The sequence below is a fragment of the Macrobrachium rosenbergii genome, chromosome 15 (genome assembly GCF_040412425.1).
Source record: "Macrobrachium rosenbergii isolate ZJJX-2024 chromosome 15, ASM4041242v1, whole genome shotgun sequence".
In the NCBI taxonomy this organism is placed as follows: domain Eukaryota; kingdom Metazoa; phylum Arthropoda; class Malacostraca; order Decapoda; family Palaemonidae; genus Macrobrachium; species Macrobrachium rosenbergii.
This window is the reverse complement of record NC_089755.1, coordinates 37805339-37821909: the sequence shown is the minus strand read 5'-3', so window position 1 is coordinate 37821909 and position 16571 is coordinate 37805339. Positions and strand designations below refer to the sequence as shown.

At 35.0% G+C, this 16571-nt stretch overlaps 1 pseudogene; it reads right to left on the bottom strand.

Moving 5' to 3' along the window:
- Positions 1–333: 333 nt before the first annotated feature.
- Positions 334–16571, bottom strand: part of LOC136846324 (uncharacterized) — a 115478-nt pseudogene continuing 99240 nt past the window's right edge.

Sequence of the window (16571 nt, the reverse complement as noted above, 5' to 3'; positions counted from 1 at the left end):
AAAACACTAAATAAATAAAAAAAAATAGTCGTAAATTACGCTCGTTTGTAAAGTAAGGAATGCACAGCATAGTAAGCTTCGCTTATTGTGTTCGTCAACATTGTCGTCTTCCACTAGAATCTATCTTTAAATGGAAGTTTGTTGTCAATAAAAGTTTTTTGTTATGTCAACAAACCGAAAAAATTCAGTTGCACTGTAGAAACTGCAGTTTATGCAGTAAATCAACAGCTATGAAGAGGTTTCTAATCCTCTTTTTGTATAAGTAATTAGACCAAGAACAGATTTAACGAAGAACACATAGATTAAGTAGGTAATTAAGTGTAATTTGAAACATTAATTTAAAATTACTTTATTTAAAGTCTTTTCTTTTTACAATTGGGCTCTATATGCGAATAGAGTCTATATGTTCAATGTACCACCAAGTGAGACGAAAGAGAGACTAAACTCTCAGACAGTCCCAATTTAGAACTGGACGTTTTGCCCATTGGAAAGAATAGCACCAGATGGTCCAACTTGGACGACCGTGGCATGAGCAGGAAGTTGGATCAGTTTTCCAGTGTTGGTGATAATTCCGGATTCTCCAATGGTGTGACCAAAGTTCTCAAGAGACCTCTTGGCACGCTTCTGTACCAAGGTACCGTCAGACATGACGTAGGCAGAGGGACCTTCCAGAAGAATGGTGACTCCAGGCCTGGAGAACTGGATGGGATACCATCAGAGTGATCATTCCAGAGTCATACGATCAAGTGTCTCTTTGATCTGTGAGCGATTCTCAGGTCATCAGTCAACTGCATGTTCACATCCCCCTTGGTGACGATTCCTGATGGTCCAATCAACAGGATGTTGTGAGCTTAGTCGTGACTGAAGAGGTCGGTGGTTCCATCAGCTCTCAGAATTCCAGAATGTCCGATGTTGCCCTTTGCACTGACGAAACCTGCACTGCGCTTAGCCCTGTGGACAAACTGGAGGTCGTCGGTGAGCTGGATGTTCCTGCCGTCCTTGGTCACGATTCCAGAGGGTCCAACGAGGAGGAAGTTGTCAGCCTGAGCCTGAGTGAACTGGACGTTGTTGCCATCGGGTCTGACGATTCCCGATTGGCCGATTAATCCACGGAACTGAGGCGCTGGACCAGCGCTCACTCCAACAGCCAGAAGGCAAATAACAGCCTGGAAAGAAGGCACATAAGAAATTTTAATTAGGAAACTGGAAAGTGACGGGAGGAATAAAAATGAAAATTAAATGCATAAAAGTACTTCTGTATTGATTCCTAACTTTTGAAGTACATTTCTATAAATATATTTGAATGAATGTATTAAAAAAGTAGTGATTTTCATAGCAAATATTTGGATAAATATTTGTTTCCCCTTACGAATTACATGATCCGTCCCTTCCATTATAATAATAAATATTTGTTCCTTGAAGCATTGTGAGAAATAATAAAGATGGAATAATATTAAAATTACTCTGAGATGTAATTTATTCTTCCGTCATTGTCTACGTGATTAGGTATGCATATATGTAAAGGTATATTGTATATGTGTGTACATCAGCATTACAGAAAATTACACCACATGCACGCGCTCATAATGGTACCAAACGCGCATAATGGTACCAAACATAAACACAGACTCCCAGCGACCCCTCCCACATCCTGTCCGAGCATGAAGAAAGAGGACCACCGTAGAGATAATTCCATATGTGGCGGAAATGCATAAAGATCAGACGTAATGTATAACAGCCATAATCCAGCGGAGCTCTTACGTCAAAAGAGGGAAAGCCACTAGAGGGAGAAGAAGGAAATACGGAAGCATGTATGTTTCAGTACAATGGAGGAACTCCGGTTAGGGGTACGGGCGTATGGTGGTTTTCCAAGATACGAGTAATGCGATTTCGTTCTTTGTTCTTTTACTGTTGGAAAACTTTTTTTTTCTTCTATAATTTATATCTGTGAAATCTTTACGATATTTATTACTTGGCCCATACATGTATTCATGGAAATCTGTAAATTATGGATAAGTTTTCTGTATAATATTCTGATTTTATGCCTACAGTTGACGTTTCCACTCAAAATTTTCATAATTTGGAATTTTAGCACTTATTCGAAAAACTAAATCATAGCCCCTTTGGCAGATACCCAAGTCTCCACATACGTTTCTAAATTATCCATCCATATATATTGTAATTAAATTATTAAATGTTTCGGGATAGAATAAGTTATTGAAATGTATCGTTATAGCTTTCAGACATATTAGTGAAACATAAAACGACCTATTATTTGCTTATCAGTTTGCAAGTTGTTACAGCATATAGATATACAGATGATTTTATGAATATAAGGTATAGCCTAACTAGTGCATTACTGTCAGAGTTCATAGATGTATTGCGGAAACACACGATGACCAAGTTAGAAACGATTTAGCCTTTTTCGAACACTTAAAAGTTAGTTTTGAAAAGAGAAAAATAGCAATCAAAATCAAACGAAGTCGATTCTCAGACTTACCAATCCGTTCATGGTGGGTTCGCCAAAACTCAGAAATCCTTTGCACTAAAGGCTACTGAGGACGTACTGGTGAAGAGCATTTCTCTGGGCATCCTTATATACCCGATGAGGGCAGCACACCCTCCCATCTCTCGCCGGGTATAGTAGTGCAAGGTCATATGTTAAACGGCCAGGTTGTCACAGAACTTTCGCCCATAGACTCTTCACGCTGTCCTTACCAGTTTGATTTATTTATGTTATTCATTTCATTGATAGTTATCGTTCAGCGATGACTTCCTTCATTGACACTCGGGGGAATTTAGGAAGAAAGATCAATATGGAAGTAGATTAACCTGGTTAGAATGTGAAATCCGGTCTGAATGGTATAGGTTAGCCTCCCAAGGTCACATTTTTTTCTTTTCGCTATAGCATCATCGTGCTCTCCTAGTCAGTGAGAACAAGTTTTTCTTTGGCAACTGATTGGGATTCTTACAATGGTAGCTTGAAGAGACTAAAGAAATAAAACAGACAATAAGCTGAGGTATGTTTTTTTCTGTTCTGTTGCAAAGATATCAGTTATTCAAACTTTTTCAAAGCTGAAAAAAGGGTGTTTTCTCAATATGTTGTTAAGTGGCTTGTTCTGGAGATCTTGAAAAGTCATTTCATGAAGCCTAAATATTATTGTGTTTTAAATGTATTTTAATATTTTGCTCTATCGCACATCAAACTAAAAAGTAAGTAAATATATTTGAGTTTTTTTTAAAGAAAGCTATAAAACTTTATTCCTTTAACCCTCAGCTCAAGTCAAAACTTACGTAACACATCTTTTACTGTGGAATATAATCCTGTTGATACGTTTTTATTTTACTTCCTGTCGAGTATATGATGTAAACACATTCTAGTCGTTTTACTTATCAATCTCTTTTACTCCTCTCTTTTTAATTACGACGTTCACCAAATTACATTTTTTTCTCCACTCAGTCCATTTTGGAGGAAACTGCACTGCTTCCTCCTAAGGTAATTAAATATAGACTTCGAAAGTAGTGACCCTAAGTCCCCAGCTACGTTGGGGTTCATAGAATATAAGGATTTTTAGTACCTCTGAAGTTGTGAGGGTATTGTAGGCATGTTACTTGGTAAGAGGTATGAATCTTCCACCATAAGTTACTCTGAATAGAACAGTTTTTCCACCTACTTCTGTGTTGGACAACATCTGTACTCTCTGCTCATAATTTTCTCTTTGAAAATCAGTTCAAGTGGTCCGTCGCTAGTATCTCCCCCGAAGTAAAAGTGCGCGTGTAATTCTTTTTAAACATAGATACATCTTCTGCAATGTTCATAAATATTATCATGCTGATGGAGATTCCATGGTGACTGTTGAGTCATAGTCTGTTAGAGTATTTTCCTTCTTTAACTGACGTTGAAGCTTCCCTGAATATACATATTTTTTGTCATACTTGATTCGTGTTCATGTGGCATTGCATTCTGCGTTAACATGTCGAAACTTCTTGAGTTTGGAATTTCAGTGGAATTTCATTGTATATTGGATTGCCTGGATTCTTTAGGGACTTCTTTTAGTGGCTGAGAAGCTACCAACTTTTCAAAATCTCAAATAGTTAGAACTCATCTAATCACCTACACGTATTTTGATGCAGAATGGCAAAGCAGCCTAATCTCTCATTCCTCTTAGTACTACTAATCATGAAAATTACTCTTACATTATTTAATCCCGTTTAGACTCTCGTGACAACAACACTGCTAAAGTTTCCTAGGCAGTTGCCCCTTCTTTTATCACCTCCCGCACCAACTGTCAGTGGGGCGTTAATGGCCGGGTTGGTATCGTTCTCGGCTAGCACTCTGCTGGGCCCGTGTTCGATTCTCCGCCCGGCCAATGAAGAATTAGAGAAATTTATTTCTGGTGATAGAAATTCATTTCTGGTTATAATGTGGTTCGGATTCCACAATAAGCTGTAGGTGCCGTTGCTAGGTAACCAGTTGGTTCTTAGCTACGTAAAATAAATATAATCCTTCGGGCCAGCACAGGAGAGCTGTTGATCAGCTCGGTGGTCTGGTTAAACTAAGGTATACTTAACTTAAACAGTCTTAAGGCATCTTTTATATTCGTGATGATTTATGGGGTGATCATTGTTTCTGTTTCAGAGGCCTAGCGAGGAGTTGGTTCGGTGGACTGAGCATATGCCCTTGTTCTATCAAACACTACTTCCATCCAAAACTCTTTTTAATTACTATTGCTTTCTCGTTATTCAGAATGAAAAGAGAAGCTTGCCAAGTTTACTTGTCATCTTATTCTGCTGTGATCTTTGTTGCATTATAGAAACTGTATGGAATAGGTAGAAGTCTAATATTGGTAAAAAGACGATTGTTTTTTATGACTTTCTTTCCTCTGACTCACCCTTAGACTGCTCCATTTCATCAGATCTTATCGCTCAAGTTCTCAGCAACTCTGTACTCTGGTATTTTCAGGTCACAAAATGACGAGAAAAGCCTATGGATCTGAGAGCGTTCCTCTTTGCCTTCACAAAAAGTTTCTAGATGAACTATATACAGTCACAATAAAAGATTACATCTATTATACGAATGACTATTTTGTGGTAAATTTTTGCTATAATTTTGTACGCTTCATTCCTTCAAGTGACGTTAATGTATGGAACTTCTGAAATATGATGACGCTTTAGTCCAATTAACTTTTTATAAGCTCCTGCAGCTGTTACGGTGAGTCTTCTGCCTGTATCAGTAAATATCTTATACAATGTTTTTCTAAGAGCGAGTTTACTGAAGTATGCGACTAGCTGAGTGACCTGGTCAGTGAACCTCGTGAATTGGCTCACTGCTTTAATTAAACGATATTTTTTTAGTTTTCTGTAAAAGATAACTATTGAGATGGCTATTTGTCTGTCCGTCCACACTTTTTCTGTTCGGCCTGAGATCTTAAAAACTACTGAGGCTAGAGGGCTGCAAATTGGTATGCTGATCATCCACCCTCCAATCATCAAACAGACCAAATTGCAGCTATTTAGCCTCAGTAGTTTTTATTTTATTTAAGGTTAAAGTTAGCCATGATCGTGCGTCTGGCAACGCCCAAGGACAGGCCACCACCAGTCAGTTGCTGAAAGCTTAATGGGCTGAGAGTTTCATACAGCATTATACGCTGTACAGAAAACTCGATTGCGCTGAAGAAACTTCGGCTCATTTTTTACTTGATTAATTTTATTTTATTCAGTAGATGAAACCTACTCAAGTGGAGCAAGCCCACGAGGCCACTGACTTGAAACTCAAGCTTCCAAAGAATATGTTGGTTTCAATCTCCCACCAAAGACCCCATACTGCGGCAGTAACTGATCATAATACAGAGTCAGTGATTTTTCATCGCCTGGGGGAGGCGCAAACTCATGACATCCGAGTGGCATTCAAGACACTAGCCACTATACCAGCGACGCTTTAACACAACATTCTGATTCAACTAACGCTTGGAAGACATTACTCAAGACATTTTGTGATAAAGACACAGAAACTGTTGTAATAACTGTATGAGTTTGTAATTTGTCTTGGTGGTTAAAGTTTTCTCACGTCATTGACGCCTGAAAATATAAATCACATTTTGATATATATTACATATTTGTATGTAATATATATTATATATTACACACACATATATATATATATATATATATATATATATATATATATATATATATGTGTATATATTTGTATATAATATATATTATATACACACTCATACATACATACATACATACATACATACATACATACATACATACATACATACATACATACACACACACACACACACACACACACACACACACACATATATATATATATATATATATATATATATATATATATATATATATATATATATATATATATATATATATATATATATATATGAACCTTTTTGTATCTTGACCAGTTCTCTTTGGTACATAGCAGGGAGACCCATGACTACGGCAACTCTCCTGCCACATAATTATTCCAATAGGATGGAGGTTGAACAACGAGTGGTACAGGAACAATGCTTGTTGAAGAGTGGAACACGCCAGTAGAGACTTGGGTTATCTCATAGGCATAACTGTCCATGGTTACAGTGATCTATTAAGAGCCCGGGAGACTCTTGGCATGTTGTAGTCTTGTTTGTTGTTAAGGGAAGTGGTATCGAAAAAAAGTAAAAAATGCGCTAAAGTTTCTTCGGCGCAATCGGATTTTTGTGTACAGCGTATATTGCTTTATGAAACTCTCAGCCACGGCCCATGAAACTCTCAGCCACGATCTGATGGTGGCCTGTGTTGTTGGCACCTATACCGGTGCTAGACGCATGATCATGGATAAATTTAACCTTAAATAAAATAAAAACTACTGAGACTAGAGGGCTGCAATTTAGTAAGGTTAATGGTTGGAGGGTGAATGATCAACATACCAATTTGCAGCCCTCTAGCCTTGGTGGTTTTTAAGATCTGAGGGCGGACGGAAAAAGTGCGGACTGACAGACAAATAGCCATCTCAATATTTTTCTTGTACAGAAAACTAAAAAGGTATGTAACAATATTCATAATATATTCACATATATATGCATTTATAGAGAACAGTACAGTATTCCTTTTATTGTCTTCGATCTTAGTAATCGGAAATAACCAGAAATGACCATAAAAACTTTTGTGGCATAGAGCAAAAAAAAAAAAGTTATCTCATTTAACTCTTTTGCATCTCACATTTATCTTAACCACCCCTGAGTAATGAATTGGTGCTTCGTCCTCTGTCAGAAAACAGGCACGAAAAATAATAACGAAATTTCATCACTGAACTGAAAATTAGGGAAGGAAGCTAAGCTGGGTGACAGTCTAAATCATCCGTACCATTGTCTGAGAAAAAGAGTGGTCAAAACGAGAGGATAATTTTCCCACTATGGTAGAACAGGAGATTTAAAAACGAGATATTAACATCATCCATATACAAAAGGGAAGTATTACGAACCAACGATACCTGTTGTTTTGGTGGCATGTCAATGACATGTTTTTAAGTGTTGATGAAAACTACTTGCATGTGTTGCCAACTGCACACTGAATCATAAGGGAGAGCTTTGTATAAGATAGGCTAGTCAGTGCTCTTGCTTTCCCTGGAGTTCAGCCTTGTAGTCCTTCTAACTAAAACACTTGCTTATCATCTACAGATCTTATCTAAATCTACAAACTACCTTATTTCCCATTTAGAGAGAGAGAGAGAGAGAGAGAGAGAGAGAGAGAGAGAGAGAGAGAAACTGTGGAGCACCAGACTTGGTAGGCCTACGCCTACTATAAAACAACATCAATAACAATCCTTCTACTTATAAAATGTGCTTCCACGTGAACCTATGTGTGTGTGTGTGTGTGTGATTCAGTGGACATGAGATAAAAGTTTTCTTCCATCCTGTAGAGATAGAACAAGCGATCTTGTTTCATGAAGTCAACCATTAACGACAGGACACTGTGGCTTTTAGTATACATTTATCATAAAACTTTAGAAATATCTTGAATTTAGGTAATTTCATATAAACCTTAATAACTGGATATTACATTTAGTGACAGACTATTTCTTTTCTCAACCAATATCCATTATAAAATGCAAGCATCTTTAATTTTTTGACAGAGATAATTATGAACTTTGTACACTGAGACGGTTTCAAGCTTTATTTCAGTTCCATCTTTCTGCCTAACCATAAGGAACAGCTGACATCCAGTCAAAAAGGGTTGACAAAGTAGCAATTTTTTCTTCTTTAATTCATTTGGAATAGATGTGATTTGAAATCTGGATGCAAAAGAAACGTAATGTATTGTTGTTATAGAATGCTTTATTTATATAAATTCTTTCCATAAATCTCAAAAAATAAATTCTTTACTCTCTTGATATCACCAAGTGAGTTCATTCGTTAAAATCTGTAGATGGCTCCCTCCTTAGAACTGGATGTTCTCTCCATTGGAGAGAACGGCTCCTGAAGGACCAGCACTGACTACTGAGACACCAGGAGGCAGCTGGATCTGCCGCCCTGTGTTGGTGATGAGGCCAGAATGTCCAACGACGTTGCCAAAGGTCACAGCGGATCTCTTGGCACGCTTCTGCACCAAGGTACCGTCAGACATGACGTAGGCAGAGGGACCTTCCAGGAGAATGGTGACTCCAGGCCTGGAGAACTGGATGGGGATACCATCAGAAGTGATCATTCCAGAGTCGCCGATCAAGTGTCTCTTTGATCTGTGAGCGATTCTCAGGTCATCAGTCAACTGCATGTTCCTGCCATCCTTGGTGACGATTCCTGATGGTCCAATCAACAGGATGTTGTGAGCTTGGTCGTGACTGAAGAGGTCGGTGGTTCCATCAGCTCTCAGAATTCCAGAATGTCCGATGTTGCCCTTTGCACTGACGAAACCTGCACTGCGCTTAGCCTGTGGACAAACTGGAGGTCGTCAGTGAGCTGGATGTTCCTGCCGTCCTTGGTCACGATTCCAGAGGGTCCAACGAGGAGGAAGTTGTCAGCCTGAGCCTGAGTGAACTGGACGTTGTTGCCATCGGGTCTGACGATTCCCGAGTGACTGATGAGTCCACGGAACTGGGGTGCAGGAACGGCACTCACCCCAACAGCTAACAGACAGATAAAACCCTAGAAAGACAGAAAATAAGGTCAGATTTAGTAAAATGAATTAATTCTTGGCTATGAGTATTGCGTTGTCTTCCAAATACAAAGATTTATATTTGTTTACTAAAGAGCGAAATAGGCAAGACCAGTACACAATTATGTACGGTGTAAACATATTTATGAACAGATATGAGCACTGATGTGAATATCAACTAAATATCCCTTAGTAAATATATTTTATTCTTGAAATTGCATGGCGTTGTTACAGCAAAAGTTAAAACAAAAATGTAATATTCAAATAAGAAGTTGTGAGACTTGGTTTTAATATCGGTTGCTTTTAATTGTATCAGCAGAGCATTGTTATACATCAGATTGCGATGGAAATAATTGAGGACACGAGTCAGCTTAAAGTATTATTAGATACATAATAAATTCATTGGTCAAATTAAAACTTAAGGCAAACGCGAACAAAAGAGCGTAATGTTGGACCATTAAATGACCATGTTATTGGGACAATAAGTTTGCTAATAACTTTAATGACATATCTAGAAATGAGGGCACAGCAAAGAGAAATAAAGGTAATTAGTTCACATAAATTTCTGAAAGATTCATAAAACAATGCAACATAATGAGCTATAAATATATATCAAGAGAACCTGAAATGTCCATCCCCAATTATAAGTCTGCATTTTGAGTGTTATTCCATTCTCCAAATGATTTCATCCATGAAATATGAGATTACGCCAAGAGAGTGAGAAATATTCATGCTCTGGTTTCCCTAAAGCTATTTTCTCTATGAGAATATTTCCTCTGTGAAATGAGATACTGCGCCCTCGCGATTACGAAACCTTTTGAGATCTTTAACCTGATTTTGAGTTTTTATCATCAAATGGGGATTGCGAATAGAAACTCAGTGATTGGATAACGCATTGGCTGCAAAATGAAGAGATTCGGAGATATTCATTTATCGAAAGCATGAAAATATGTGAGAACATTCTTCCCAAACAAGGTTATTATATCAAATTTAAAATTGGAAAATAAATATTTTTTCCTAAATTGTCGGTTGGGGTCGGGGGATATTCACTGAAATCGACAGTTGAATAAGGGAAAGAAAAAATTAACACGAAAATCTCGTCGGAAAGTTCACTGAAGTTAACATTTAAGTAACGAAAATAAATTTAACACAAAATGTTGGTGGAAAATTCTCTGAAGTAGACATTTAACTAACGAAAAGGAAAATATAACGTAAAATTCACTGCAATCGGCATTCAAAAGGCGGAAAGAAAACTTTACCTCCAAATGTTCGTGGAAATCAACTGAAAAATGGCTAGAGTTTGAAATAAAAATCTGAAGTCAAGAAAAGAAATGGTTCACGAACTGAATGAGAAACTTTGTTTCCAAACTTACCAGTTTGTTCATGATGCCTTCGCTTGGTCTCAGAACTCCTTTTCAATAAGGCTACTGAGGGTTTCTGGCGTGCTCATGGTGTGGTGGTTCCCCTTTATATACCCCAAAACACCTGCCTGAAACGGCGACATTGACTGCCAAAACTAGCAACTTACCCGTAACCATGTTACCCTTGGCACGTAGTAGGTGCGATGGGAGCCCAAAGGATTCGGTTTATTATAAATTACATATATATTACTGATTTGCTTTGATTAGAAAGCTTCCAGTTTTGAGAGTTCTTAGGCCAATCTGACAGCTTAATGAAACTATATAGAATTATGAGATGATGTACGGTAGAACAGCGCTGAGGGAAGCAGGCGAAATTCAACCCTACGTTCCTCATACATAAAGTCTGAAAAAAAAGGAGACTTAAATCGTACTATGTCAGACGAGTTGCCAACGCAGACCAAGGTCGTTTTTTTTCATAGCAACAGAGGAACCAACGGGCAAATAAGAAGACCCACTTTCGTTTTTGTTTAGTCTTTTTTTTGGGGAGGGGGTGGGGGCTCAAGTCTGCAAAATTGCAAATTCAGTTTTTACATGTTTGCAACGTAAGTTTACGAGTGGGTATCCTTTAAAATGAGTGGTATAGCTCATCTAATTGGCTTTTATAGTTTAGATATAGCTTTCTAGGTTAATGTATGACGCTGGTGCTTTATAAGAACTACGCTTGTAGTCATGTGGGTGGGTCCAGTGCAGGGCAAAGGGGAGTTGAAGCTTATTAAGTCTTGTTATTTGCGAGTCATTCTCATTAATGCCAAATTTCATCTTGAGATCCCATAATCTCATCACTATAAAATGGTAGCAATCAACATTGAGATTGATGTGAATTTTTCAGTAGATATATTAAAGGGAGGGTTGAGAACATACTCATTATTATTATTATTATTATTATTATTATTATTATTATTATTGATAGCAGGTAGCTATAAAGAAAAAAGTCCATTTAATTATCACATGCATTCTTCAACTGTAAAATTGAGGGTGAATCGCCTTTGCAGAGAACTTCCATAACGATAGCTGTTTACGGAGAACCCCACAACATACATTGCAGGTATACACCGTATTACTAATTTTATTATTAAGTCTAAATTGTTAAAGGGATATATACATATACAGTATGTATATATATATATATATATATATATATATATATATATATATAAATATATATATATATATATATATATATATATATATATATATATATATATATATATATATATATATATATATATATATATATTTAAATGTTAACAGAAAGTCCTTTATGGCACCTTCTTCACTAAATATTTTGCAGGGTAATATATACTGTATATATATATATATATATATATATATATATATATATATATATATATATATATATATATGTGTGTGTGTGTGTGTGTGTGTGTGTGTGTGTGTGTGTTTAAATATTAAAGAAAGTCTTTTACAGTATCTTCTTCACTGAGTATCTTGCAGAGTAATTAATATATATATATATATATATATATATATATATATATATATATATATATATATAATAATTTATATAATATATATATATATATATATATATATATATATATATATATATATATATATATATATATATATATATATATATACATATAGTATATACAGTATATACTGCATATATACAGTGTATATATAGATAGATGTACATATATATATATATATATATATATATATATATATATATATATATATATATATATATATATATATATATATATATATATATATATATATATATATATATATATATATATATATATATATATATAATTTAAATGTTAACGAAAGTCCCTTACGGTATCTTCTTCACTAAATAACCTGCAGGGTAATTAACTTAGTTTCTAACAGAGCGTTGCTCTTCGGCCAGTTTTTCATGGATATCTGATTGAGGTATTTCAAGTAAAATCTAAATTGTCACAGCGCCTGCTTGTGCCTAATGGTGCATGAAGACACAGGGGCAGACGAAGTCACTGGGGATCATGAGCAATAAACAGTAATTATTATTATTATTATTATTATTATTATTATTATTATTATTATTATTATTGGAGAAGCAAATCCACAGGTATGTATATGTGCATGTATTTAAAGATAAATCAATATACAGTAGATAGCTTTCAGGAACAAGTTCCCGAAAGCTATCTATATTGATTGTCTTTAAATATATAAATATACATAACACTAATGGTTTACTCTCCATTAAACTCATGCTACTATGGTGTATTTTTTTAGTATATTATTATTATTATTATTATTATTATTATTATTATTATTATTATTATTATTATTATTATTATATTTTTACTCGTGTTGTTGATTTTGTCATTGTTTTCTTTCCTATTATTATTATTTTTTTTTCTATTAAATAATATGACAGCACAATGGCCGTATTACTTAATGATGTATGCTTTAGAGCGGACAATTTTCCTTGTGGTAATTATCAAGTAATTAAAAAAAAAAGATAAGAGAAAATAAAAACTTGGCGTGGAGTCGAAAGATACTGAAAGTCGTGAATTGAAATGTTAATAGATCAACTGAGTTTGGACCCTACAATTGAACCCTGATTTTTTGTGAAGCAATAACTTGATTTGGAAGCTCGTTCTAGTTTTGTCGTCGTAAGGACGGTTCTTATTAGGAGCCGGTCAGAGTCACATTTCAGCAAAGAAAATGAATTGTCGTTATTTTCAGACACAAGGATTGAACGAAGCCAAATATACAGTATATATTAAGGAGACCTGTATGTATTACGGTAATTTTTAAATGTATTACTGGATAGAAAAGAAGGATAGATAGTTGGATAGGTAATTTTTGGAATTAAGCATACGAATGAAAACAAAGAAATAATCAAATAACTTTACCAAAAGATATATCACGCAAGCAGGTAAGGAATAATGACCAACACAGTTGCAGAACCAGTGGTCCAAACTACACGCCCGATCAGAGACATTTTTTTTTTTTTTTTACTCCACTGATGCAAATTGGGAAACAAACGGGGGAGCAACTCTCCGAATATGGGACTCAAAAAAAAAAAATAAATAAATAAACAAGGAGTTGCATTTATTGGTTTTATTGGAGGATAAAAGAAAAACGCCCGAGATACCTTCTTGAAATGCTAGTTTTTTATGTTGCGAAAAAAAACAAGTTTAAATACCAGCTTAACAAACTAGCTTTTGTGTAGCCTAGATCCAACAGAGCCAGTGTATTTCCCTGACGCTGACATTTTGTCAAACGTCCACAGACGCTATTTTTGAAGCTGATAGCAGCCGAGCAAACAAGATAAAATACGTAAATAAAAAGTAGATAGACGGACAATTAACTAGAAATGTGCAATGCATGAACCATAATTGTAACATTCTGGGCAGTCAGACTGATTGATTGATTGATTGAACAACTAGAATCGTAAAAGCAATAGTAACCTTCACTTGGTATAGTTGACAAATATAGCAATATATGAGGTTCATCATTTGCACCGCAATGTTACGTTTTTAATGTACTTGAAAATCACTTAGCCAATCTAATATAAAAGTTTGCAGGCATGCTATTGAAGACAGGTACGCTTGAACTCTTTGGCGTATTGGTGAGTTAGCTGCCTTTGACCTGTAATATATTGTTACAGAAACTTCTCATAAGAATGTTATTCCATAGAAATTTGTTAGCTTCAGATCCTTTCGGAAATAAACTTATAAGAATATCTATACCAAAAAATTATTATTCTATAGAATTTTTTTTAGCTTCAGATCCTTTCGGAAAATGAACTTGAGAAAGATATCTTAAAAAACAAAATGCTGCAGAGTAAATTTATAATGACAGCAATCACTTGAAATTTGTGCGTTCTCCGACTTTAGTTGAAATTACGAAAAAACACCATTCCTCGGTTCCGCGAAAGCCTAACAAATAATGAACGTCTTCATGAGTGATGTAACTCTTTCAAATTATCGGAGATAATTTCATCTTACATGATAATCAACCTCCAGTTATATTTTGACTCCATAAATTAAGCGCAAAAGAACGACGTGTCTTGCCTTCAAGTTGGTTAGCGGTTGCCTGCAGTCATCATTTCGTTTTCAACAGACATCTGTCGATTTTCTTGCAGACGTCAGTTAAATTTCTTGCAGATATATTAAATAATTGTCATTCGTTTTCTTGAATAAGAATAAAAATAATAATAATAATAATATTAATAGTAATAATAATAATAATAATAATTATTATTATTATTATTATTATTATTATTATTATTATTATAATAATAATAATAATAATAATAATAATAATAATAATAATAATAATAATAATAATAATAATAATAATAATAATGTGTCCGGATGAGAAACCTTGAAGCCGCCGAAAATTGTAATATTATAGTGTGTATTTTTCTGTCAGAAAGATTTTCCAAGAACGGAGAAATAGATTATATTGATTCCTCGCCTTAGCGAGATGATAACCTTTCCACTCTGAAATAACTTGCCCTAAAAGTTAATCATTTCGAGCTGCAACCACAACAGTAACACGGATAATGGTAACAGTATAATTAATTCTGCTGGTACACACTTGCACTCACAGACACATATGAAAACAAGTCACTTCTGATATTCGCGTAACTATGTAGAATAGTATGTCAAGATTTGCATCGCGCTTCTCCTTCATAATACATATGCACTCACATACATGAACAAGGCATGCAGTGTTTATTACTATTTTTTTTTTTTTTGTGACATACAAGGGCACCAGGAGCTGTCAAATATTTGTTTATAACCCTTTATTTCTAAACACGAAAGATAAATCTGATACAGTAACAATTTATTTCCATGTTTGCCTATGTAATTTCTTGTCATTTGCCTTCAGTACTGAACGCTGAGATGGAACGCATATAGCACATAAGTATTAACTAATAAAAAAAACGGTCAGATTATTTTGGGTATTAGCTAAACAGCTGTAATAAATAAAAAAAAATTGCGAATGAGTTTTATATGCAGATGGAATAGAAAAAGAAAAAAACATTTCACCGAGATCCTTTTGAAAATTGTCTCTGTTAGTAGTTTGTTTTGTATGCAAGTTGCTTTGTTTGTGAGTTACTTTGCGTGTAAGTTACTTTGTTTATGAGTAGTTTTCTATTCAGATTGCTTTGGTGTTAAGTTACCTTGCGTATAAATCGTTTTATTTGTAACTTGCCTCACTTCTAAATTTGTTAGTTCGTATGTTGATTAGTTTTTAGGTTACTTTGTTTGCAAAGTCAGTATTTCGAAATTCTTTTGTATATGACGAGATTTGTTTATGATCAAATTCTAGCCCAGACAATGAATTCAGATGAGATACTGAAGCATAAAGAATTTTTTCTTTACCTCAAGAAAAAGGGGAAAATTTAAAAACATGGTTACAATATGAAAGGCAAAGGTGTCACAGAACAGCAATTGTCTAGGAAATATAGTGAGAACTTTCCTTTTCCTGCTTATGCTTCACATTACATTTACATAATCATCTGAGTCATTAGGACAGAGTACTCTTTAACACACGGATCATCCTTGGGTATGCCACCTTAATTTAAAAGTGCCTCTGTCACCCCCTTATTTTTACGTAAGTTTGGAACTGGAGGGTTAACCGGTTTGGTCATTACATAACAGGCTTCCAGAATTTGAAACTAAATTCCCCTCTGTTTCCTGCCACTCTCAAAGGTGTATATACCATCATTTTAGAAGTCATGGCGCTCTCTGCCTTTGATTATGTAAAGAATCCTGTCACCACTCATAAAAATTATTTGATGTACAAGATCTTGAAAATGTATTATTTTCATTCAGTATTTTTCGACCTTGAGTTCTCAAGACAAAGAAGATGAAAACATCGAGTAAGTATATTTTTAGATCTTAAGGATGTAAATAAGGTAAAAACTATAATATTTATGATTTTGTGGCAATTATAAAAAAAGAGGTCCGAATTCCGACATTACAAAGCCGATGGCAGAGTCACCCATTTTTACGA